The sequence below is a fragment of the Marmota monax genome, unplaced genomic scaffold, assembly GCF_021218885.2.
Source record: "Marmota monax isolate L192 unplaced genomic scaffold, Marmota_monax_Labrador192_F-V1.1 WCK01_AAM20220418_F8-fsc01786, whole genome shotgun sequence".
Taxonomy (NCBI): Eukaryota; Metazoa; Chordata; class Mammalia; order Rodentia; family Sciuridae; genus Marmota; species Marmota monax.
The window spans coordinates 1-25,972 of record NW_026694851.1 but is presented as its reverse complement, the minus strand read 5'-3'; the positions used below and the strand labels follow the sequence as shown (position 1 = coordinate 25,972).

Sequence of the window (25,972 nt, the reverse complement as noted above, 5' to 3'; positions counted from 1 at the left end):
TAGGGTATGGGACCCAAGGCCTTGCTCCTTTACGCAAGCGCCCTACCGCTGGGCTATATCCTCAGCCCGGGAGTCAGACTCTTCATTCCAGGCGGCAAGTTGTTCTCTCCTGAAATGGGGGTGAAAAGCTGCCATCCATGGGCACCCTGTAGATGAAAAAGGACTATCTGTGATCCTGCCTTTGAGGTTGAACAGCTAACAAACACTGGGTTTGATTGGAGACCAACAGCGCTTGGCTTCTCGGGAAGATGGTTCCCAAAGGGAACTGCCTCCCATCTAAGGAGGAAGGCTCCAGACCGGGGCTGTGGTGTTGGGTGTGGGCAAGGTGGAGGTGGGCACGTGACTTGCGGGGAGAAGCCCACCAGCGTGCTGAGTCTGGGACAGGAATAGTCTCTGAGGAGATGGATATGTGGGGGAAGCACTACAGTAAGGAGGTGCGCAGGCAGAGTAAGGGTTTCAGGGACCGGCCTCTACCCAGATGGGTACCCTCCCAGGGGGCTGGACCAATCGTGGGGTCCAAAACCGGTTCCTCGGTCCCTGGTCGCCCTGTGCTGTACACCTCTGGATCTTTGCCCAGGCTCTTTTGTCAAACCCCACTGCCCAGATTTCCCTATCACCTGAACGTGCCCCCCCGCTGGAAATCTGGACCGGTCTTCAACCGCTCCTGGGGCCTTCCAGAAGGCCTTCTAGATTCTAGATTCCACCACCGGCCTCCTGTTCCCGTATGCCACTAGGTCTCCAACAAGTTCATCTCTCCAGGTCCCCCTCCTCATCTGATCCTGGTGTTCTGGCCCACTGGGGGAGGTGTCCGGTCCGGGTCCTGTGTGGGAAGCCATTCTCCCACGTGATTGGGCACCTCCCTGATTGGGTGTGAGCCGTTCTGGCCAAACTGTGACTAATCCCCACCCTCTCCAGGTGCGAGAGCCTGTCCGTGTGGGGGTGTGACTGACCATTGACCCTGAGACCAATCACTGACCCTGACCTTGGAATGCTGCCCCCCTTGACCTTCATTGGATGGAATTTTCCCCTGAATTTCTTGTTCCCCAATAAAAGGCCACTCCCTGGTGTGCTCGCTCGCTCTGTCTCCTGCTAGTCCTGAGTAAGCCTTGCTGCCCCACCGGGTGGTTCGAGGCGAGAGCCAGAGGGAGGGCCGTCTGGGACCTGGTCAAAGAAAAAGGTAATTGAGTCTTGTGTGTTTATTTTGATCTCACTAGTTAACTTCTATGCTAGGGACCTCTTGTATGAAACCAGCATGCTGGTCGCGCGGTGGAGTCCTGGACCCGAGGAGGCCGCCAGAGTGGGGCAGGAACAGCCTCTGGCCCATCTCTACTCCCAGCACCAAGTGCAGGCCCTGGGCGAGTCGGGTGGCTGGGGATTAACAATGGTGTGGGTGTGTTCAGTTGGAAACGGGGGCGGTGGCCGGGGTCCCCAAGTCGGGTTGGGGTGCCACCCGGACCCTAGCTCTGCGGTTCAGCCGTGTCTTCCCGGGCAAATCCATTGGCTCGGAAAAAAGATGGGGAGCCTTATCACTCGGCCTCCTGTGTACTCTGAGGGCCTGCCCGCCCCTTAGTAGATTTCTCTACTGCTTGACACCTCCAGAAACGGCTGGCGAAGGATTATCCATCCCCAGGACCCCTACTTGACAGTGAACACTCAGAGGGTAGGAGTCCTGTCACCTCTGGCTGTTGGGCCCTGAACCAGTGCGGTCAGCCCAGGACCCAAGAGGATCATAGTGATACTGAAAGCTCCGCCCTTGTCTCCGTTGCCAGTTCAATAAGGAGGACAAAGTTTTGAGAAAAAGGAAAAAGTTTTCTTAATTTAGCTAGCAAAGGAGAAACACGGGGACGCTCATCCCCAGAGGCTATGACTGTCTCTGCCAGGGGGAACACTGGACTTTTTAAAGAGGAATACAAGGGCTGGGATCCAGAAATTATCTGTCGATATAATCAATTGGTGTCCATCGGGTGTCCTCGAGAAAATCGTCGCTCCACTTTCCAGATTAGGAGCTTGTTGTTGTTGCAATTTTCTAGTTGAACACGGACACATTACCTTTGTTTTACTTCCTTATTTATTTATTTTATGTGGTGCTGAGGATCGAACCCAGCGCCTCACATGTGCAAGGCAAGTGCTCTAGCACTGAGCCACAACCTCAGCCCCTGTTTGTTTTTATTTTATTGTGGGCAGTGACACTGTTCCAGGCGGCAGTGAGGGCAGTGAAGTGAGCTTGGCCTGGAACAGGGCAAATGTTTTAGTCTTGTTGATAGACCCAGTCTGATTCCCTCTTAAAATTGGGAGCCATCCCGCCACAAAGACATGAAAGGCTAATGTCAGCTTTACTATAAATGACTGCAAATTCTGAACTTGCTTGGAAGGCCTGCCCGTGCCTGTGCCTTGAACTCACCCATGCCTGGTTCTCTCTGACCAGATAGCAGCCCTCTCTAGAACTTTAGTGAGGCCTCATAAATCTTGGCCTTCCCTGACCAGATAACGACCCTCTCTGAGGCTCTAATGACCTTCATAAATTCTGATGTCGAGCCAGCAAAAATGTAAACTAGCCTTTGTGTTATGCTCCTCAGAGTTTTGTTATCCATAACCCCCCACCCGCACCCGCTTTGTGTAACTTTCTGGGCTATAAAACTGGGCTGCAAGAAACCTGCAGTGCTGTCTTGTTCCCTCAGTTTTTGTTGGGAGAGACAGCCCCGAGGGTGGAAATAATATGCTTGCTTTAATTTGATTTTAATTGGAGTCAGTGGTCTTTTCTTTGCGTCCTGGTCTAATATTGTTTTCCCTACTGTTAGGGAAGGAGAGAGTTAAGCAGAAGAGGAAAAAAAGGAGGAAAAAGACAGACATGTCATTTTAAAAATAAGCCACGTAGCAGGGTGTGATGGAGCACGCCTGTAATCTCAGCGACTCGGGAGGCTGAGTCAGGAGAATTGCAAGTTGGGAGTCAGCCTCAGCAACTTAGCAAGATCCTGTCTAAAAATAAAAAAGGGATGGGGAGGGGGTTGGGGTTGTGGCTCAGTAGTAGAGCGCTCACTGGGTTCGATCCTCAGCACCACATAATGCTGGATTTCTGTTCTCGCGACTAAAAGGCTCTGGGGTCACTCTAGTTAAACTGGGCTAACTGGGCTGCACGAAATAACCACACAAGAGACACAAATACCTTTTTCTTTGGGGTTGCTGTGACGGCTCCTCTGACCTTAAGGGTCCGCAGAAAGAGAGAGAGCGAGAGCACGCGCTGACCCCTTTTATTGAGGAGAAGCTATTCAAATGAGGCAAGGGGTCAGGTTTCAGGGGGCTGAGTATCTTCATGATGTCCACTGTCAGTAGGTTGACTGACACCTGGGTAGGCCACACCCAAGGGCACAGTAAGAGAAGGGGACACACACAAGGCACTTCCATGGAAGATTCTATCCTTAACAGGGCAAGGGGTTCTATTACAAAGGAACAGGTGAGCATAGCTTCACCCATGGGGCTGTAGCGAGACACACCCATGCACAAGACACCGACCCTCGCATCCAAGAAGGGTGCCACATTTCTGTGACTGAGCGCCTCAGCACCCAGTCGGGGAGTGTAACTCAGTCACGTGTAAGGTTGGCCTCCCACGACATAAAAATAAATAAACAAAATAAAGTTATTGTGTACAACTAGAAAATAATTTTTTTAAAGGGGGTGGGGTGGGGTGGGTATGTGGCTCAGTGGCTAAGGGTCGTGAATTGAGTCTCCAGTACCAAAAAAAAAAAAAAGTATCTATTGCCTTAGACTGTTTTCCACCTGCCCCCATCCCCGGCCCAGACCGCCCCAAAGCAAGCAATCCCAAGTTTGAGGTGTTGAGGACCAGGCTGGAGCGAGTGGCGCTGCCTGAGAACTCCCTCCACGTTCTGGATCCCCTAGAAATTCAAGGTTCAGGTGCAGCGAGGGTGGTCGGGATCACCAGGACACCGCGGTGCGCTTTCATTAAAAGCACAAGGACATCCGGCCAACCTCTGCACACAGCGCGACCAGGGCCCAGCCCATTGAGTGCACGTGGATCTGAGCAAACTCCACGGGAGTGAATCACAAGGAGAAAACCGAAAGGTCAATCATTTGAGGCGGGAAGCGTTCCATTCCAGTGAAGGGGAGCCGCGACGTCCCCTTCTCGGGATGAAAGCACACGGGGACGCGAATCATTGGGCAGATGGCCTGAAGAAGCAGGGAAGTACTGAGAAGGAGCCATCCCAAGCTCGATTTGTCGGGGTTTGGCCGAGCGTGTGGGAGGCACGATCTCATTCACTGAAGAGTTACTGATTGAGTGTGAAGTAGGTGCGTGGAACAAAACCGAGTTCTGGCTTTCCGGAGCTCCTGGCTCCGACTTGGACTCGGAGTCAGCGGCAGTCGCTGGTCCTCTCTGGTCTCGGTATGTCTGGAAGTGGGAGCAGAGCCCGCCCTGGGCTGCCTGGAGACCTGGAAGCGGTCGCCAGGTGGAAGGGACCCACGGTAGCCACGCCTTTCCGGTGAGGGGGCGGGGACATGCAAAGTATTGGAGGGCGCCCCCGCCCCTGAACGCCAGAGCCGCCAAGGGCAGCTAAAATTCCTCGATCTAAGGGGCCAATCGGGAACCTTCACGAAGGTCTAGTAGGCCCGATGGGATGCCCAAGGAGACACCAGGAAAAAGAGAGTAGGAGTAGGCATCGTGGTGCTCACCGCGAGTTAAAAGTGAGCCAGCGGAGGACGGTGAGGGCGAGGGGCGAGTGGGACAGCATCGCTTCTCGGCCTTTTGGCTAAGATCAAGTGTAGTATCTGTTCTTATCAGTTTAATATCTGATACGTCCTCTATCTGAGGACAGTATATTAAATGGATTTTTGGAGTAGGGAGTTGGAATAGGAGCTTGCTCCGTCCACTCCACGCATCGACCTGGTATTGCAGTACTTCCAGGAACGGTGTACTCCTCACCCATGAAGTGTTCAAAAGCAGTTTAAGTGAACTTTGCCTTTCTAGGTCTGTCTTCCCTTTTGTTTATTCTCTTTACTGCTTATTTTCTTCTCTGTGCGTTTCTTGCTTCTTTGCTTTTTCCGCTTCTTCTTTTCTTTCTTTTGAGGGGCGATTGGGCTCCTGAGCCCGTGTTCCTCCATTTCCCTGTTCAGCAACCACTCGAGCCTATCCCAGGTACCTGCCTACTGTTGCTCCTTGATCAGGCCAGAGCCACTCTTTCCTATTTTTTGTCTATCAAATATCTCTCCAACACCTTTGCTGGATGTTGGGCCTACCCCTGCCAACCACTCCCGTGGTCTGGCTCTGGATCTTGTCCTTAACAACTGCTATAAACCTTGTCCACTTCTAGTATGACACTCTCTAACCACCTTCCAGTTGCCACCTTTCACTATTCTTCCTCTGCCTCCCCTTCCCCTGCCCCCAGGGTCCCTCCATCTCCATTTACCTGGATTAATTTCTTTGCATATTTTCTCAGCTCCCTTGCCCCTTTCCTGTGATGTCATATAAACACAGGAATCCTACTGGATGAGGGTCCCACCCTTATGACCTCATTTATCCTTAATCGCTTTCTTACACAGAGGCCCCAGATCCAAACACAGCCCCAGTGGGGGTTTAGGCCTTTACACAGGAATGGGTGTTGGGGCTGGGGGCAGGACATCAACATTCAATCCACAACAAAGAACAACTATAACCCTGGATCCCGCGCACCCTGGAGGTTGAAGAAGGGGTGAGTAACTTTGCCCTCAGAGCAGAGCAGCTAACTCATCTTCTTCTTCCCTACTCCATTCATCTTCCACTTTTCCAGACATCTGTTTCTTACTTTCCTCTCCAACCTGCCCCCCTCTCAGCTGACTGACTACCTTGCTTCCCAAGGAGGAAATCCTGCAGATACAATCAGGAGGCTTCCAGGAGTTCCCAGGACGTATCCACCCACCTCTTAAATCTGTGACCCCACTCCCACCCCCAGGTGCTGCAGATGAGCCGCCACAGCTCCTGGCAAAGGCCTGCCCTGCACCTGGGCACCCCTCCTTGCCACTGGCAACTCTCTCCTACTCTCTTCTCCCTCCTCATCGATATTCGCTTCTGGATTGGACTTCTTCCACCAGGATGTAAGTTGTATTATTTCTTTCCTCCTTAACATAAACTCTACCTACTTCACCCTCTAGCTACCACCCCATTTCTCTTTTTGCAGGAAAATTCCTCCAAATGTTATGGCGAGGTTGCAATAAATCACCGAAAAGCAGGAGACGGAACCATCTGTATTCACCAGCCGGCAGTCCGGACCCACCAGCTGGCAGGCCAAGGGCCAGGCTGCAAGTCCACACCCTTCGACCCCCTCCTGGGGTTTGAGTACACCTTTTATAGTCCAAAACCATATTAATCATAAGTGGCTGTTGCTATGATTCAAAACCACAAACAAATGTCATGGGATCCAAAATCATAAGGAGAAGGGGAAGTGGGTCAAAACCACCCTAGTTGAGTACAAGTTAAAGAATGGTTACTAACGGCTGAGCAATCATTCTCTGAGAGGGTACATTGTCCAAGCAAAATGGGAACCAAAGAGAGAAAAATTTTACATTGTATAGGAATTGCCATTTTGTGTTGCCAAACATGCTAAACTAACTGTTGATGGGTACAGAGGGCGGGGCTTTCCCATGGGACAAGCATTTCTTATATGACATGAGTCTCAGAGTAAAATGAAGTCTGTTTGGTCATTCCCATGTAGCCTGGCCCATAACACAAACAGTCGTCTATATTTTTCCCTCCCAACTTTCCTCTCATCCTCTCTCTACATTATTGAAATAATCTTAAAATAACTTCACACTTGGCGGGGTGTGGTGGCGCATTCCTGTAATCCCAGCGGCTCAGGAAGCTGAGGCAGGAGGACAGCAAGTTCCAGGTCATTCTCAGCATTTGAGCGAGGCTCTAAGTAACTCAGTGAAACCCTGTCTCAACAAAGGGCTGGGGATATGGCTCATTGGTAAAGCGACCCGCCCCGCCCCCGTTCAATCTCCCATTCAAAACACACACACACACACACACACACACACACACACACACGGAAGTTACAAGAGTTATACAGAGAATTTCTCCGTACCCTTTACCCAGGTCTGCCAACCGTCAACAGGGCCACATTTTGCTTTATAACTCTCTCCTTTTATAATATTCTCCCCCCAAACACACACCCACGCACACACACCCACCCATATATTTTTCTTTATTGAACCACTTGTAGGTTGCACATGCAATGTCCCTTCACCCCCCAGATAAACTTAAGTGTGTGTTTCCTGGGAACATGGCCATCTGGAAGTTTGACATGAACACCATACTATAAGCTACACTCCCAAGTTCAGATTTCTTCAGCTATCCCAAAGCGTCCTTTAGAGAGATTTGTTTTCCGGGCCCAGGACCCAGTCTGGAATCCCTTGCTGCATTTAGTTGCCAATTCTCGTTCCGTGCCCTTCTGCCTTTGCGCCGTCTTTCACAACCGGCACTTTCTTTGAAGACTGCAGGATACTTATTCTGTAGAATGACCCTGGGTTTGGATCTTGCCCTCTTTTGAACCTGCCCCAGTCAGTCTCTTGTGCACTGCTCTCCTCAAGGTCCATCTCCAATCCCCCCACCTCACCGGAATCCTTCAGCAGCTCTCTACTGGGTTGGGCGGTCCCTCGTTCTTGAAATACCTTCTGGGCTTGGTTTCCAGAACACCTTGCTCTCCAGATTTTCCTTCTGCCTGTCCTTCTAATGTCCTTGACTGTGGGCTCATGCCTCGGCTCCGCCCTTCTACTTGTGCTGGATGGACACCCTCTCCCTTGGGGAGCTCCTCCCAACTCCTGGCCGAGGGTCCTCACTTCTCTGCTGACAGTCCTCAAAATAGCTCCAGGCTGCAGTCCAGCCTGGTACACCCAGCCGCCTACCTGCCACCTCCTCTTGACTCTCTGGGGCGCCATCTCTAGCTTGTGCTCTCCTAAACTGAGCTGCAAACAGGGCAACACGCACCTCGCTCCGCCTCCACCTCCAGCCTCCTCGACAAACTTGGTCCTCGCCCAACTCAGAATATGACAACCGTGTCCTTCCTTCCAGTAGCTCTGGCCAGAACCGCTGGAGTCACCGTCCACTCTTCTCTTTCACACCCATATGTTCCCCGATTGTCCGCAAATGCCGGCGGCTCTACTTTCAAAATACAACCAGAATCTGGCCACTGCGCACCCCCTGCACTGCCACAACCCCGGGCCCAAGCGCTCACTATCTCTTTCCTGGGAGAACGCAATCCCCCTTTCCTCACCGGCCTTTCCGCTTCTCTGCACTCGCCCCCGCGTCGGGCCAGTCAGAAGTATTAAGTCGTGGTACCTCCCTCTCGCGCCGCGGCCCACGCTCAGAGCCTCTCGCTTTCTCCCCAGTAGGAGAGCCCACAAGTCCCCGCCCGACCTGCTCGCCACGCCCTCTCCCACCGGGTCTCCTCTTGGTGACCCCGCCCCAGCTACTCGGGGGTCCCACGCCGGTCGTTGAACCGGCGTCTGAACCAGCGGTTTCCTCTGCCTTTCCAGGCTCCTCCCCTCCTGCCCTAGAAGCCGCGGACTTAGCTCCGCTAACGGCGTAGATCCTCCGAGGGCCCCCTTTGCCAAGACTCTGTCCACCCCTTGAGGCCGCGAGAGCGTGCGTTCCTCCGGGGACTACATTCTGGAGACCGACACCTCAACCTCCAGAAAGTTGACTTCATCTCTTAAAAAAAGAAAATACTGAAAGATTAAAAACAAAGAAGAATGCTGGGAAGAAAAACCTCGTAGAGTTGTTTGCGTCTTCCTCGTCCAGGAGGAAAATCCTGGTTCCGGGGCAATGAGGCCGGAAGAGCTTTCTAGCAAATTGTTTTAGAGGCGGTGTTCTATTTCAAGGCGAGAGGGCGGGCACCGAAGGCCCGGCACCGCTTGTGTGGGGCGGGACATGCAAATTTACAGTGTCTCTTTCTCCTGGGAGCTATGGGAGCAAAGAAAAAGGTGAAAGTTTCCCCCCGAATAGCAATAATCTGACAACATTTTTATGTTTTCCAAGTTGAATCCTTTATGCACAGTCACACTCGCGTGAGGGTGAGTCTTTAATTGAGCGTGACGGTTCTCACCGTGAGCTGAAGATGTGTGGCGCGACGAGTGGAACGGGTGCCGGTCATCAACCCGTTATCGCTTCTCGGCCTTTTGGCTAAGATCAAGTGTAGTATCTGTTCTTATCAGTTTAATATCTGATACGTCCTCTATCCGAGGACAATATATTAAATGGATTTTTGGAGCAGGGAGATGGAATAGGAGCTTGCTCCGTCCACTCCACGCATCGACCTGGTATTGCAGTACTTCCAGGAACGGTGCACCCCCCTCGGGGGATAAATTCGTGAGTCTAAAATAAGATTGTCTTTACTTGTATGGTTGTGGTGTTCTCGGCGGCTGGGTTGGAAACTGCCATAGTGTGTTTCTTTTTTTATGTTTTCAGTTTGCTACATTTAGGAGGGACGCAGCATTTGTTTCTTTTTCGTTCCTGTTTTCAGCTGGCCTGCGGCAAAAGTCTTAATGTATTCTCGCAGGGGCACCATTGGGTTCCCGTCCTTCTAAAAAGCACGGCCAAAGCAGGGGCTAAGGCTCCACTGAAGAGTGTAATGGGAGTTTTCTCTACGTGAGCGTTTCTTGGTTCCTGCGGGGAGGTTTTGTTTTTGTATAGAGGGCAATGTTATGACCCAGTCCTCATCATTGATAACTGAGGACGGCATGTTATATTGATTTATAAGTTTTATTTAATAGTGATAATGCATAGAAGGTTGGAGGTGCTAAACCTATTGAATTTATCTATTAAACCACAATTACAAAAGCAAAAGGTGGGGAAATAAGACTCCACAAAATAACCTTAATCATTGTTCATTCACTGAAGGTTGCATTACTGCCGTAGGTTTTTTGGGCCTAGTTTGATGAAAAGATTTACAACAGGACAGTGGAAAGGATCAGATCCAGTGATAATGTGGGGTATAGGTCATGATTGGTTTTTCCCAGAAGTTACCATAAGGTGTTATTTGGGTACCATCATATATGGAGGACATGGAGCCAAGGTTCAAATCACTAAAGATAGATCCAGAGATGTCAACCCTGACTCCCAGCAGGAACAGGAAGCTAGTAAGGAGGAAAATAATGAAAAAGACCCTGAGGGACCAAACTCTCAAACTACCATCATGGAAATAACTGAAGAATCTGATGCAAAAGCTGAGCAGATGATTCAACAACAAGGAGAAATTAAGTTTCCAACCACAATGTTTATGACCATGATAGATCTATTGAGTTGTCAGGTAAGTGGGGTCTATGGAGAAATTTATTGGACCTATTTCCCAGATTTTTATGAGACAGTCCATATAGTCCATATATATGTGGACTATATGGACTTTCTCATAAAAAGCCAGTCATTTCAACAGAACAAAACTACCACTACCTTATTGCTCTAATCATTCTGCAATAGAATTTGGCACATTTTGGGACTGGGGTTGTAGCTCAGTGGTAGATCACTTGCCTTGCATGCATGAGGCACTGGATTTAAAACTCAGCACCACATATATATATAAACTAAAGATATTGTGTCCATCTACAACTAATATATATATATATATATATATATATATATATATATATATATATATATATATATATCTATATAATTATATTTATGTAAAAATTTGGCACATTTCCTTAATGGATGGAATGTGTAAATGTCTTGCCAGTCAGTACAGATAGTTTCTAAAAATAGTGGATATATTTTGGACTGGTCTTCAATAATTGATAAAAGATAACTATGTAAGGATGCCATGACCCCTGGATGTTTTGTTGATAATATTCTAACCTTCAGCAAAGGCATTATTCAAAAAGATCTCTGGTGTTTAATTGCAGTGTCTACACTATACAGATGGCCCTCTTCCTGACTTTGTTGGCAGGAATTGCAAAGAGGGTCCCTGCTATGGCTTTTGAACCTGTGTTGAATTTCCTTATGCTTTAATTACTGGAAATGTAAGACTTAAGAATAATATAGATATACTTATAGCCTGTAAAAGATGCAATCTAACTAATTACATCAATAGATTTAATAGAGATGTTAATCCTTCACCAACCCTCCTTTGTCTTACTACCAGTCAACATTTCAGAACCATGGTATGCTGATGCTGGTGTTCAAGTTCTACAACAGATCCATGTTCAGTTAACCAGACCTAAAGGAGCTCTTGGTCTCCTAATTCTTGGAGTGGCTGCTTTAATCTCATTTACAGCTTTTACTGTAACAAGGTCAGTGGCTCTATCTCAGAACATTCAATATGCAAATTTTCTCAATAATTTGGCTCAAAATACTTCCAAAGCCCTCCATTATCAGATAAATACTGATAGAAAGAGTGAAACTAAATTGAATGCCTTGGAAGCTACTGTCATAAATATCAGTAATGAGCTATGCGCGCTCAAGTTTAAATAAAGGCTTAAATGCCATGCTGACTAGAAATATGTCTGTGTTACTGCAGCCAAATATAATGTTCCTATAGGGAACAATAGCCAGCATCTCATTAGGGAGTTCTTCTTGTTCAGAAGGGTGTAAGCCACCTGAGAACTTAAAAGTCTAAAATAATTAGTGAAGAACAAAAGACAGAGTCAGAAATGTATTTACAAAAGTGGAGCCCCTGATATCAATGTTTATTGCTGCACAATTCACAAGAGCTAAACTGTGGAACCAACCTAGATGCCCTTCAGTACATGAAAGAATAAAGAAAATGTGGCATATATACACAATGGAATATTACTCAGCAATAAGAGAATAAAATAATGGCACTTGCAGGTAAATGGATGGAGTTAGAGAATAGAATGCTAAATGAAGTTAGCCAATCCCCCAAGAAAACAAATGTCAAATATTTTCTCTGATATAAGGAGACTGATTCATAGTGGAGTTGGGAGGGGGAGCAAGGGAGGATTAGATGAACTCTAGATAGGGCAAAGGAAAGGGAGGGGGCCTGGGGATAGGAAATATGGTGGAATGAGATGGAAATCATTACCCTAAGACATGTATGAAGATATGAATGGTGTGAATATACTTTGTATACAAGCAGAGATATGAAAAATTGTGCTCTATATGTGGAATATGAATTGAAATACATTTTTCTGTCATATATAACAAATTAGAAAAAAAAAACTTTTTTATTTTTTTTTATTTTTTTTTTTTTTAAAATTTTTTTTTTTTTTAATATTTATTTTTTAGTTTTCGGCGGACACAACATCTTTGTATGTGGTGCTGAGGATCGAACCCGGGCCACACGCATGCCAGGCGAGTGCCCTACCGCTTGAGCCAAATCCCCAGCCCCCAAAAAAAAACTTTTTTAAAAAAATGAAGCCCCTGATAGATCCAGTCCACATAAGAGTTGGAACTATGGGGCTGGGGATGTGGCTCAAGCGGTAGGTAGTGCGCTCGCCTGACATGCATGCAGCCCGGGTTCCATCCTCAGCACCACATACAAAGATGTTGTGTCCACCAATAACTAAAAAATAAATATTAAAAAAATTCTCTCTTAAAAAAAAAGAGTTGCAACTAGACAAAGGAAAGATGGCCCCAATGATTTCAGGGGGTACATCAAAGGCATGGATAAAGTTTCAAAGGTGGAGTCTTGCTTTGTGATGTCTTGCAGTCAGCAGGTTGATTGGCATCTTCGCAGGTCAGACCCTTCTTGGGTGCTGTGTGGGACATGGCAGAGAGGGAGAGAAAATTCACAATGTGGGGTTGGGATTGTAGCTCAGTGGCAGAGCGTTTGCCTGGCATGTGTGATGCACTGGATTTGATTCTCAGCAACACATACCAGTAAATAAAACAAAGGTCCATCAACAACTAAAAAATGTTAAAAAAAAAAAAAAGAAAATTCACAGTGTGTCAGGGCAGTTAAACCAAAGGAAATATGCACTGGTCATTCACAGACACCAGACATTCCTATCCACTAGGCTCAATGCATGGTGGTCCACATGCAGCTCAAGGATGATGGCCCACACAAGCTTCCCAGTGAGACTGGGGAAAAGGTTAAAAATCATCTAATGGGTTTTTGGCAGAGCAATAATAATAGCCTGGGTTTTATGGAATTACATCATCACATCCAGGATATTCAAAAAGGAAAAATGGATATTAGGGACTCTACATCTCTAACTGATCAAATACTTCATGAATTGAATGGCTTTAATCCTGGAAATATGCTGAAATATTCTGCATGGTATATTATTGGAATGATATGTTTGCAACTAATTCTTCTTTGTATCAGAATAAGAATCCAGAAACTCAAATAAGAGCCCATCATTTGAATTTAAAAAGTTAAAAAAAAAAAAAAGGGCAGGGTGGGGAGATATTTGGGAAGACACCTGTGAAATGTGCATGGACAAGACTGGCATGAAAACCACTGAGTAGAAAAATCTGGTATCTGGGAACTTCCAGTGGCACCCCTGCTGGTTTTTAGATGGCCTAGTGCATGTGAATTTCTTCCCAGCTTTGGCAAATTTCCTGTGCAGGGAGTGACCCATTAAGAACTGAGCACTCTACCTGCCCTTCACCCATCCTGTTTTTGCAAATAAGTTTGTATCAAATCCTTTTACTCTGTTCTGATATAAAGCAAGAGTGGGCTTCTTTGTTAGAAGCTGCACCCCTATGGTCCACTCCACTGGTCGCTTCCTCCACTCTGAAAATATATTTCTGGTGTCCTGTGGTTATTTTGTATTACTATTTTCTTAGCTTTTATTTCTCAGCCAGCCCATCCCTCCAGAGGGGAACTCTTTCCTCTCACACACGAGATGTGTTCAAGAGAGCTACATCCCCCAGTCCTTTAAGTTTTTTTTTATTATTATATTATTAGTTGTTGTTGGACCTTTATTCATTTTTATGTGGTGCTGAGAATTGAACCCGGTGCTTTATACATTATAGGCAATCACTTTATCACTGAGCCACAACCCCAGCCCAGTCTCTTAAGTTTTTTTTTAATTTCTTAAAAAATATTTATTTTATTTAGTTGGACACAATACCTTTATTCCATTCATTTACTTTTATGTAGTGCTGAGGATGGAACCCAGGGCCCTGTGCATGCTAGGCAAGTGCTCTACTGCTGAGCCACAATCCCCCACTCCTTTAAGTTTTGAGACCGGGTCTTACTAAATTGCTGAGGCTGGCCTCAAACTTGGGAAACTTCTGCCTCAGCCTCTGAGTTGCTGGTGAAGCAACCTGCTACTTTCTGATTCTATAATCATGCTTGTTCAGCAGCTATGGCAGGATCCAGATCTGCCTGGAGAAATGGGTAGACATCAAGGTTACTGCAGGAGAGTCTTAAAACCCAAAGTCTGTCTGTACTATGTTAAAGATACTGGGTCTGTGCTCAGCCTTTGGAAAAGATTCCACTGAGCCCTCAGCAGTGCTGAATAAATCTTGCTCTTCTGTGTTCCCAAATGCTGCTTGTCTTTCCAGTGCCACAATTTTATGTAACATATGTTGGTGAGTTGGCTAGGAAAATGGCAATTGAGCTGGCCCTTTTTGCCACTGATATTGGGAAACTAGAGAAAGCCACAGCCACCAGCCTGGTGACAGATAGTCACCACCTGGCCACCTGCAGAATCCCAACTCTCACGTGAGTGAGGCTGGCCTCACTATTTCCTGAACAAACTCAAAGAGAACGAAAGCAAGTTTCATGATCGGATATTGTAAACCCATAAGTCCTCTGGGGGCATCTGCCCAAGTCAGGTCCCACCCTATGGCAGAAGGGGAAACTGATTGCTCCCCAGCATCAGGAGTATCCCTCAGAACAGGGTTTGCTTATGCAGGAGGTCTGTTTGTTAGTTCTGGGGTGTGTGTCTGTGTGTGTGTGTGTATTCATGCTCTACCTTCCTCAGGCTACAGAGCCTGAGTGAGTCTTAACCTGCAGTTCCTTGGTGACCTCATAAGGCTTAAGGCAGTGCTAACCCCTAGAGGATCAAAAGTCCCTCTCTGCAGGGTTGGTCTGTCAGGGGCTTATACGGACTTGCCATTGATGCTGAGAGGCACCTACATGTCTGGAAAGAGAGTGGTCAGGCGGACAAAGGTGTGTGATCCTCATAGTGTGACACCATTTCAGAGTGGGAACTTTTTTTTTTTTTTTTACTATTTTTAAAAAAATTTTTTTTTAATATTTATTTTTTAGTTTTCGGCGAACACAACATCTTCGTTTGTATGTGGTGCTGAGGATCGAACCCGGGCGGCACGCATGCCAGGTGAGCATGCTACTGCTTGAGCCACATCCCCAGCCCTATTTTTTAAAATTTATATATGACAGCAGAATACATTACAATTCTTATTCCACATATAGAAGCACAATTTTTCATATCTCTGGTTGTATACAAAGTATATTCACACTAATTCATGTCTTCATCAGAGTGAGAATATAACGGGCAGCTCAGCTTGAAAACTTATATCTGGTCTAGAGACAGAGGATGCTGGCAGGGGAAGACCCAAAACTTCCCCAGATAGCCCTTTGTTAAAACATTTTTTGAAAGTCCTAGGATAAATCAGGTGCAGCAGTGCTTGCCTATAATCCCAGAAGCTCAGGAGGCTGAGGCAGGAGGAGCATGAGTTCAAAGCCAGCTGCAGCAACTTAGCAGGCCCTAAGCAATTCATCGAGACATTGTCTCTAATAAAATACAAAGAGGGGCTGGGGATGTGGCTCAGTGGTCAAGTGCCCCTGAGATCAATCCTTGGTACCAAAAAAAAAAAAAAAAAAAAAAAAAATCTAGGTTAATGCCTGGTTTCTGTTCTCGCGACTAAAAGGCTCAGGGGTCACTCTAGTTAAACTGGGCTAACTGGGCTGCACGAAATAACCACACAAGAGACACAAATACCTTTTTCTTTGGGGTTGCTGTGACGGCTCCTCTGACCTTCAGGGTCCGCAGAAAGAGAGAGAGAGAGAGAGAGAGAGAGAGAGCGAGAGCACTCGCTGACCCCTTTTATTGAGGAGAAGCTATTCAAATGAGGCAAGGGGTCAGGTTTCAGGGGGCTGAGTCTATCTTCATGATGTCCACTGTCAGCAGGTTGACTGACACCTGGGTAGGCCACACCCAAGGGCACAGTAAGAGAAGGGGACACACACAAGGCACTTCCATGGAGATTCTATCCTAAACAGGGCAAGGAGTTCTATTACAAAGGAACAGGTGAGCATAGCTTCACCCATGGGGCTTGCAGCAAGACACACACATTTCTGTGACTGAGCGCTTCAGCACCCAGCTGGGGAGTGTAACTCAGTCACCCTTAAGGTTGGCCTCCCACAGGTTAAAAGGGAAAAAGAACCCAAGAGAGGATGAAATACTGTTGTTTTATTTAGACTCAAGAAGCGTTCCAGGGCTGGGGATGTGGCTCAAGCGGTAGCGCGCTCGCCTGGCACGCGTGTGGCCCAGGTTCGATCCTCAGCACCACGTACAAACAAAGATGTTGTGTGTCCGCCGAAAACTAAAAAATAAATATTAAAAATAATTCTCTCTCTCTCTCTTAAAAAAAAAAAGTGTGTGTTGAAGTGAAGAGGCAACTGAGTTTTAAATAGCCCTCTAGATCCCACAGATCTTACAATTGGAGGCCTTGGAGGTAGAGGGAGATGGAGAAAAAAAAAAAAGAAGCGTTCCAAATGCCTTCAGTGTTCCAACTCAAACTTTAAGCCTCCTCATGGTCAAAATTCCCTGACTTCTGCTTCTGGGAATGATGCCAACAATGAGGGGAGAAGGAACTCTAAGCCAGCTACAGTGGCTCCTACTCCTCCACCTGCCCTGTATCCTTCATTATCCAAGCTAAGGAAATAACTAGAGCACTACCAAAACAATATTCACATTTTGTTATGGTCAGAAGGACGAGGAATAATTTGAAGGACAATAATAACAGCTTGGGAATAATTATGGCCATGTCATTTTTATTCAAAACCTCTGTCTTGTGTAAGCTCATAGTTTCTATGATCAATTCACATTTGGTCCTGCATGCCTAAATTAATACCTTTTGTTCCAATTAGTCTTTTTTGTCCAACTGGAGTTTTTAGTCCTCAAGAAAAAGCTATAAAATATTTGTTTCATGTTTGTTTTATATGTACTTTTATACATCTGTGCATTATGTTGTGTGTGTCATGCATGTGGTATCAATATTGGATTATAAATAAATGTACTTTTAAATTTAATACATGGACCCAAATACTTTTTAGTCCACATAACATTCTTTAAAAATTCAATTTAAATTGGTTTAAGCATATCAAAATAAAAATGTATTTACAATTATTAACCCACACTTTTCTCTAGGTGATCAAACAATAGAGTCTTGGTTTCTATAAAACGTGTTTTTTTGTTTGTTTGTTTGTTTTTGTGTCTGTGTGTGGTGCTGGGGATTTAACCCAGGGCCTTGTGCATGTGAGGCAAACACTCTACCAACTGAGCTACATCCCCAGCTCTCTATAAAATGTTTAAAGTGTAATATCCATTGCTTCTATAGATTTTTTCTTTAGCAGGGACAGATGGCTTTTACTGTTAACTACACTTGTCTGATATCTTGATTTTTATGGGTAACTTAACAATTAAAATTGAGTAATTGAGATTAAACATAATGGGATTAGTTTTCATAAATGTGTTTGTTAGAGGAGACATTCAGTTAATTTACAAACTATATCAATTGCTAAGTAGAAATTCAAGTACTTCTGACTTTTTAATTCCATAAAATAATATATATTTAAGTATCACGTGATATATTTTAGTATCATGTGTAGTTTTATAAATTGGTAAATGAAAAAGGAAAATGTCCCTAATGCTTCCAAGGGAAGCCATATGTGATCAACTGGTAAAGGAAACTAAAACAGGAAGCTTCTTACTAGTCTCCAAAAGTGACCCCCTGAAGAATTTCAGGTGACTAATCTATACACAACAAAATCTTGAGGAATCACCCACTGCTTCGGATCCATGGAGTGCTATATTGGACTATTTATTGTAATGCTTTGGCACTGCCAAATTTAACCTCTCAGTTGCCACAGTTTTAGCCTTAGTTGTCACTGAAGGATTAACAGAAACTGCTCTAGCCAGTTAGTATTGAATTAAAAAGCTCCTATTAACAGTCTAAAACTCATGTGAAAGATTTCTTTGTTGCTATTGGTTGAGCCCCTCACCTTGTGACCCATGTATCACGATTTGATCAGGCCCAAGGTAATGTCACAACCCTACTTTATCATACACATTACTCTCACCAGGAAAGTCTCAAGAATCTACAAGTTGGATTAACGGTCACCACATCCAAGCCCAGACTGGAACAGGTTAAAATCAAGGAAAATTATTAAAGGATGGCTTTGAACTTCAAAGAAAAGTGTCATAGGATTAATCGCTCACACATCCGGGATAAAAATCGGGTTTATTATCAGGAGCCTGACAGGCTATTCTGCAATTAAAAAAAAAAAAAAAAAAAAAAGGAGAGCAAAGCCCCCTTGAATGTTACCTCTTATATGCTGGAATCATGGCTGGGTGCTACGGCGGGTTTAATCTTGACTGACATAGTAAGCAACCCCTAATCTTGTGGGAGGCAAGTTTGTTTCTTGGGAACAAAGAGATACTTTTCTTATCTCTCAAAGGGGGAATAGGGAAACCAGCATGTCCTTTATCTAGGAGAGAACAGGAAAACCAGTACATCCTCATCTCAGGGTCTGGTAAATTGTCTCCTATCCCTCAATGAAAGAACCGGCATCTCCAGGACACTAGGCTTTATTTGGTATTACTTTCTATTTCTTGGGAATAAGAACAGTATTCATAAAGTGGGGGTGGAGAAAAGGAAGATGGTTGCAATTATGCTTTTTTTTGGACCGGGAATTGAAGTCAGGGGGACTGAACCTCTGAGCCACATCCCTCCCCCTCTCTGTTTAAGTAATGCCGCAGTCTGGCTGGGCACGGTTCAGGAGCCACTTGTCAAAAGAAACAAACTTTATTTTTAGAACCACACACCAAACAAAAAAGCTCCTCAGGAAAACCTTCAGAGCCCAACTGCCACCACCGGCTTCCCACAAGCCTCTCCCCCTCCCCCCTCCTCCTGCTCTTGAGGCTGATTGGCTGGGTCGTGTGGGCGGAGCCAAAAAGTTCCCCAATGAGCAGCTCCGTGGTCTGAAAGGGCAGGGAAACAGCCCAATGAGCATCACCGCAGAGGAGCCAATCAGTTGGCAGCTAGAAGTTGCTGGGGCCGCTGTGAGCCAATCATCAGCTGGCAGCTGGAAGTTTGCTGGGGCCCCTTTGGCTGTGGCTCTCAACATCTCCCCCTCTCTGTTTAAACAACAAGCATGTGGCTTAGGGACCGTGCCTGCCTTAGGTTGTCCAATAGTACATATGGTCCTTACCCGTTATCGGATGAGCTGACCTCAAGGCGTCAGCCTCCTGTCTTAGGTTGGTACCATTGCAATTGGATCTTACCCGTCACTGACTACCAGTCCAGTATACAGCCACACCTGTGGATAGGTCTTTGCATCAGTGTGGGGGGGGTGAGGTTCTTTGACTCACCTCTGTTCGCCCCCAAATTTTAGCTGAACGACCATGACAAGCAGAAGGGAGGAAGATACACCAAGCCAATTGAGGGCTCCTTTTGGAAAAATTGTACCACCGATGACATCATCAGTAAAAATACCCCAACACTACCACAAGTCGCTGCACCAACAGATAGTTCACAATGCATACAGGTGAGTTCACAATGCATACAAGTGATACATAGTCCAGGCAAGTTCTGCAAGCAGTTCAGTGATGGCTCCTTTTGGAAAAATTGTACCACCGATGACACCATCAGCATAAATACCCCAACACTACCACAAGTCGCTGCACCAACAGATAGTTCACAATGCATACAAGTGAGTTCACAATGCAAGAAAACAATTTTCTTCTCTCTTTTTTTTTTAGAAAACAATTTTCTTAACAATGTACCTTATCTTCAACAGAATTATTAAATATAATGAAAAAGAAAGGTGAAAGTAAACAAACAGATCTGTTAACCTCCTTTTTTGTTCATATATTAAAACAATCCTCAACAGCTGTTTACCCAATTTAAATTAAACTATTTAAATCACGTGAAAAAAAAATTTGGATCCATTTTTTCATGAGGGCTCATCATATATGATATATGGACATACGTACATTCAAACATATAACACAAAACACAAGTGTGCACACATAATATAATACATACAACACATAACATAATAGTAAAGGCCTTATAACTTTTTACAGGTGAAATCTCCATTACAATATTTTAAAACTCTATAGTCAAAAAAATAGAACTGATCAGCAAAACATTAACGTAGGTCTGTATGAGCTCAAAAAACAAAATAGAACTTCATGATATGGCAAAGGGCAATAATAAAATAGATATTGAAAAAAGCATCCTGGTTCTGTTGCAGATGTAAGAATAGCCAAACTGGAGTTTTGGATATCAGTTGTTATGGATTTGAGCCAAATCATCTTCTTTTTGGTCTGTAGAAATCGCTTTAGTTAATCTTTCTGGAATCCAAATCGGCTGCTGTTCTCCCTGTGGAAACACATAAACAGACCCCCGACTCCTGACAATCACTGGGTCAGGACCTTGGTTAATCTCTCTGGAATCCAAATCGGCTGCTGTTCTCCATGTGGAAACACACAAACAGACCCCCGACTCCAGACAATTACTGGGTCAGGACCTTTCCATTGTCCTGTTAGAATATCCTTCCAAAGTACCTTGGGCTTATGCACATTTTTTGGACACATATGCCTTTCCGCAGCACTAAGTCCTGATGAATCCAAATTTAAAAAGTTTAGAGTAAAAAGGGTTATTTTAAGTTTATCTTTGGGGAATATATACCCCTTCCCAATTCCTTCTTTTTGCTTTAATAAGTACATTTTAATAGTTTGATGAGCTCTTTCAACTATGCCTTGTCCCTGTGGATTGTATGGGATTCCTGTTATATGAGTAATGCAAATGTTGAGCAAAATTGTTTAAAAGAGGTAGAAGTATAACCAGGGGCATTATCTGTTTTTAACTGTTTTGGAACACCCACAGTGGCAAAATTTTGTAAGCAATGAGCTATAACATCTTTAGTTTTTTCTCCGGCATGAAGGGAGCCCATCAAAAATCCAGAAGTATCATCAACTGTAACATGCAAATATTTTAATTTTCCAAATTCTGGCAAGTGTGTGATGTCCATCTGCCAAATATGGTTAGGTATCAATCAATCCTCTAGGACTGACTCCAAGATTAACTTGTGATAAAAAGGTCACACAATTTTGACATTGTTTTATTATTTGTGTAGCTTGTTCCTTAGTTATTTTAAATTGCTTTTGTAAAGTATTAGCATTGACATGGAACTTTTTATGAAAATTTATAGCTTCTTCTAGTGTAGAGAAAATATGTATGTCATGTGTAGTTTTATCTGCTAAATCATTGCCCAAACTAAGGGCTCCAGGCAATCCTGTATGTGCCCTGATATGTCCTGTAAAGAATGGATCTTTTCTGTCCCAGATTAGACTTTGTATAGTGGAAAGCAAAGAGAAAACAGTAGAGGAAGGGGAAATCCTACCAGCATCTTCAAGGGATACTATAGCATTAACTATATACTGACTATCGGAAAATAAATTAAATACAGAATCTTTAAACATCACAAAAGCTTGTAAAACTGCATTAAGCTCTACCTTTTGAGCTGATTGTTTGGGTACTAAAAATGTAAAAGTTTGATCAGGTGTAACTATTGCTGCTGTACCATTATTTGACCCATCAGTGAATATATTTGGAGCATTCATGATAGGTGTTTTTCTTGTCATTTTTGGAAAAATTACAGGATGCAATGACCAAAAAGACAATAAAGGATTAGATGGTAAGTGGTTATCAAATGAAACATTAGATTTGCACATGATTATTGCCCAAGAATTTAACTCATTAGCTAACTCATCAATTTGATTCATAGTATATGGAGTAATAATTTTATTGGGAGAAATTCCAAACACTCCTTTGCTGCTTTTATTCCTTTGAGTATTAATTGTCCTACAGCCTCAGGATACCTAGTAAGAATAGTGTTAGGAGAATAAGATAAATGTATCCATAATAATGGACCTTCTTGCCAAAATACTCCTGTAGGAATATTTTTTGTTGGTAGTACAATAAATAATAAAGGCAAACTTGTATCAATTCTATCCAAATGCATATTTTCCATATATGTTTCAATGATTTTTAATGCCTTTCTTGCTTGAGGCGTTAACATTCAGGGTGAATTTGGATCTGATGGACCTTTTAGGATATCAAATAAAGGTCCCAACTCTCCTGTTGGTATGCCTAGATAAGGCCTTATCCAATTTATGTCTCCTAATAACTTTTGAAAGTCGTTAAGTGATTTGAGTTGACCTACTCGTATTTGAATTTTGGGTGGACGGACCATGGTTGAGGATAATAAAACCCCTAAATAATTAATTGGAAGATTTAATTGTACTTTATCTATTGCTATCTCTAGATTATAATTTTTTAATAAATTTGTAAGTGTGGCATAACATTCTAGCAATGTGTTTTTATCTTTATGTGCCAATAACACATCATCCATATAGTGAAATATTTGTAGTTCAGGATTTTGATTTCTAAGTGGCTGGATTGCTTTGTTAACATAAATTTGACACATAGTTGGACTATTAGCCATCCCTTGAGGGAGTACTTTCCATTCATATCTCTGATGAGGACCTTCATGATTTAGTGCAGGGATAGTAAATGCAAAATGTGGACTATCCTCGGGATGAATTGGAATTGAAAAAAAACAATCTTTAATATCTATAGCTAAAACATACCAGGTTTTTGGTAAAGCAGACAATTGGGGAATCCCTGATTGAGCAGGTCCCATAATAACCATCTCATTATTAATGGCTCTTAAATCTTGCAATAATCTCCATTTACCAGATTTCTTTTTAATGACAAAAATGGGAGTATTATGGGGAGATACGGAAGGTTGTATATGTCCCTCCGCTAATTGTTGTTTGACCAGGTCATGGGCTATTTGTATCTTTTCTTTAGCCAGGGGCCACTGAGGAACCCACACTGGTCTTTCTGATTTCCAAGTAATTTTGATTGTCTCAGTGGCCCTTTCTGAAAACCCAATCCATGTCTATTTGTTTCTTGATCTATTTGAATTGGTGCTGTCATACCTTGTTCTTGTTCTCTTAATCTTTCTTCTTTCCTAAAGCCTTGTCTAGCCCTAGTAGTGAGTGCATTAGGATTGACGTTATTTGTTAATGTCAAACCTAATTGATCTAGGACATCTCGTCCCCATAAATTTATAGGAAGATGATCCAATACATAGGGCTGTATAGTTCCTTCACATCCTTCAGGATCCTTCCAATCTAATACCATTGCACTTCTATGGGGATTAGTTGCCACTCCTAGGCCGCGAAGCATTTGAGTGGCTTGTTGTAATGGCCAATGTTTCGGCCATTCTTGATGAGATATGATGCTAAGGTCTGCACCTGTATCAAGTAGCCCATTAAAGTCATGTCCTTGAATATTTAGTTTTAGCATTGGGCGAGAATCTAGATTTAAAGACAGCATAGCCCAATCTACACCTGTGGAGCCTAATCCCCTGGAACCTCTTTCTACAGTACGACTGGAAAATTTATCATGTAGGCTGGGTATTATTAATAACTGTGCTATTCTATCTCCTGGTGAAATTACTGATATACCTCTTGGAGAACTAGCTATAATTTTTATTTCACCTTCATAATCGGGATCAATTACCCCAGGACTTATCATAAGTCCTTTTAGTGTTGAAGAACTGCGTCCCAATAATAAGCCTACTGTTCCTTGGGGAAGAGGTCCTTTTACTCCTGTGGGAATGATTTGAACTCCCATCTCTGGAGTTAGTACTGCTCTGGCAGAGGCGCAGATGTCAAACCCTGCGCTCCCTCTAGTTTGTCTGATGAGGGATTTAATGGATAATGCATCCTGGGCACTACCTTTATGGTGTTGCTGGGTTCCTCCACTGCCCCGTATATTTGTGGTTTTGGGCCCCAGAGCATTGGGCCCTCCAGTCCGTTTTTTGGCAATGGAGCCTGATGTCTTTCTCCACGATATCGTGGGTAAACACTTGGTCCTTGTCTGTTTTTTGATAACGGAATACCCTCTATGGTGGTTTGAGAACGGCATTCATTAGCCCAATGTTTCCCTCTACGGCATCGTGGGCAAATACCCGGTATTCTATTCCTTTGATACCTAGCCTTGTTAAACCCTCCTCCTATGGGGCAACTCCTTTTAAAATGTCCTGTTTGATCACAATTATAGCATGTTTTTGGCCTGGCATCTAAAGCCTGTTGTACTGCTGCTAAGACTTGCCCTTGTTCATTAATGTCTCTACATAATTTAATATATGTGTTTAAATCTTCATGTTTCCATGGTCTGATGACCTCTCTGCAGCAACGATTTGCTTGGTCATAAGCCAGTTGTTTTATAAATGGCATTGCCTGTTCTGTATCTCCAAATACTCTAGATGCTGTCTGAATAAGCCTATCTACAAGTTCAGCGTAAGGTTCATTAGCTCCTTGTATTACCTTAGATAATTGTCCTTGTAAATCTCCATGCCCCTGTAAAGTTTTCCATGCCTTAATTGCATCTACAGCAATTTGTGCATATACGCCAGGATCATATTCAATTTGTTGCCGTTGACCCTCATAAGGTCCTTTTCCTAATAACATATCTAGATTTCTTTGAGGGTAACTGGCTGCTGCATTTCGCCTAGCTGTCTCCATGCAAAATTCCTCATTGGCAACCTTCCATAACAAATATTGTCCTCCATTTAGCACAGATCGACACATGTTAGCCCAATCTGCTGGCGTCATGTCTAAGTTGGTAATGGATTCGACCATGCTCACAGTGAAGGGTGTTTGCGGCCCATAGGTTGTTACAGCCTCCTTTAATTGCTTCACTGTTTTGAAATCTAAAGCACAGTGAATTCGTTGCCCTCCTGCCTGCTCAAGTACAGGGCATGCTAATCTTTGGGGTCCTGCCTCAGGATTCCGTCCATCAACTAAGGGAGTTGAGGGCCGCTCAGCTGTAGATGGAGCTGTTGGTTGAATTACGCCCTCTGGTGATAGAACGGGGTTAGTAGCAGCCTCCTGTTGTAATTCCCCGCCTGATGGTTGTTTTTCCTCTAAGCTTTCTTTCTTCAAATCTTCCTCTGTCTGACTAGCTTGAGAGACCTTCTCTTTCGCTTGACCTAACATGTTTTCTACCATAGTCTGGACCTCTAACAGTTTACTTAACAGTCTTTCGGTTTGTTTTTTACTAGTTTCTAATCTACTATAAAGGTAACGCAACCCAATAAGATAGCATAAAACAAAACCCAAACAGAATGAAACAAAAACCGAACAAAGAATAGTTGTATCAATTTTCTCTTTCTCAGGGCCGAACAACTTCAAACCTTGAGCCAACCATTTTTCCCAGTTTGCCTGAGAAAATTCTAGGGATAGGCAGCTTGAAACAAAAACAAGATAAATCAAAACGAGAACACATCGTTTTTTGAAATGGTCACCCATTTTGTTGCTTTCCCTCAGGGGCGAGCAATTTTACTCACCTCCAAGCTTCAGGCGTTCCCCGTGCAGGCCGCCAGTTGCCGCAGTCTGGCTGGGCACAAAATCACGAGCCACTCAAGCAGGAACAAAGTTTATTTTTTGAAACTGCCGCCAATGTCCGGTACCGCCCGGGAAGATTTTTTCCACCCACGCGGCCTCCTCCCGGACCCGCAGAGAGAGCTCCTCCCCCGGAACTCCCTCCTACTGTACTTCCCCAACCAATGGGAACTCTCCAGGAGTCCCGTAGCCGGCCTAGGTGAACAGCAGGAGTCCAATATCCATATGAATGCAAATCTTAACATAATCATATCATCTCAATGGCTAGCTGGCGTCACCTTTCGACCAAAAATGCCATGCATCATATACTTGGCTCTTAGCACACCTCCTTTTGGAAGTATTCAAC

The 25,972-nt window shown here is 44.3% G+C and overlaps 2 long non-coding RNA genes and 3 other non-coding genes across 5 annotated transcripts; 2 read left to right on the top strand and 3 right to left on the bottom strand.

The window, feature by feature from the left end:
- Nucleotides 1–3,160: 3,160 nt before the first annotated feature.
- Nucleotides 3,161–8,820, bottom strand: LOC124080429 (uncharacterized). Its single transcript, XR_006847700.2, has 2 exons — nt 7,973–8,820; nt 3,161–7,495 (listed from the first exon to the last, which is right to left on the bottom strand). It is a non-coding gene; the product is annotated as an uncharacterized LOC124080429 (long non-coding RNA).
- Nucleotides 4,741–4,931, top strand: LOC124080433 (U2 spliceosomal RNA). The gene has a single exon (XR_006847704.1). It is a non-coding gene; the product is annotated as a U2 spliceosomal RNA (small nuclear RNA).
- A 326-nt stretch (nt 8,821–9,146) lies between the features above and the next one.
- LOC124080432 (U2 spliceosomal RNA) lies at nt 9,147–9,337 on the top strand. Its single transcript, XR_006847703.1, has one exon. It is a non-coding gene; the product is annotated as a U2 spliceosomal RNA (small nuclear RNA).
- Nucleotides 9,338–17,359: 8,022 nt separating this feature from the next.
- Nucleotides 17,360–17,433, bottom strand: Trnav-cac (transfer RNA valine (anticodon CAC)). The gene has a single exon. It is a non-coding gene; the product is annotated as a tRNA-Val (tRNA).
- A 237-nt stretch (nt 17,434–17,670) lies between these two features.
- LOC131423488 (uncharacterized) lies at nt 17,671–25,942 on the bottom strand. Its single transcript, XR_009225125.1, has 2 exons — nt 25,572–25,942; nt 17,671–19,278 (listed from the first exon to the last, which is right to left on the bottom strand). It is a non-coding gene; the product is annotated as an uncharacterized LOC131423488 (long non-coding RNA).
- Nucleotides 25,943–25,972: the final 30 nt, after the last annotated feature.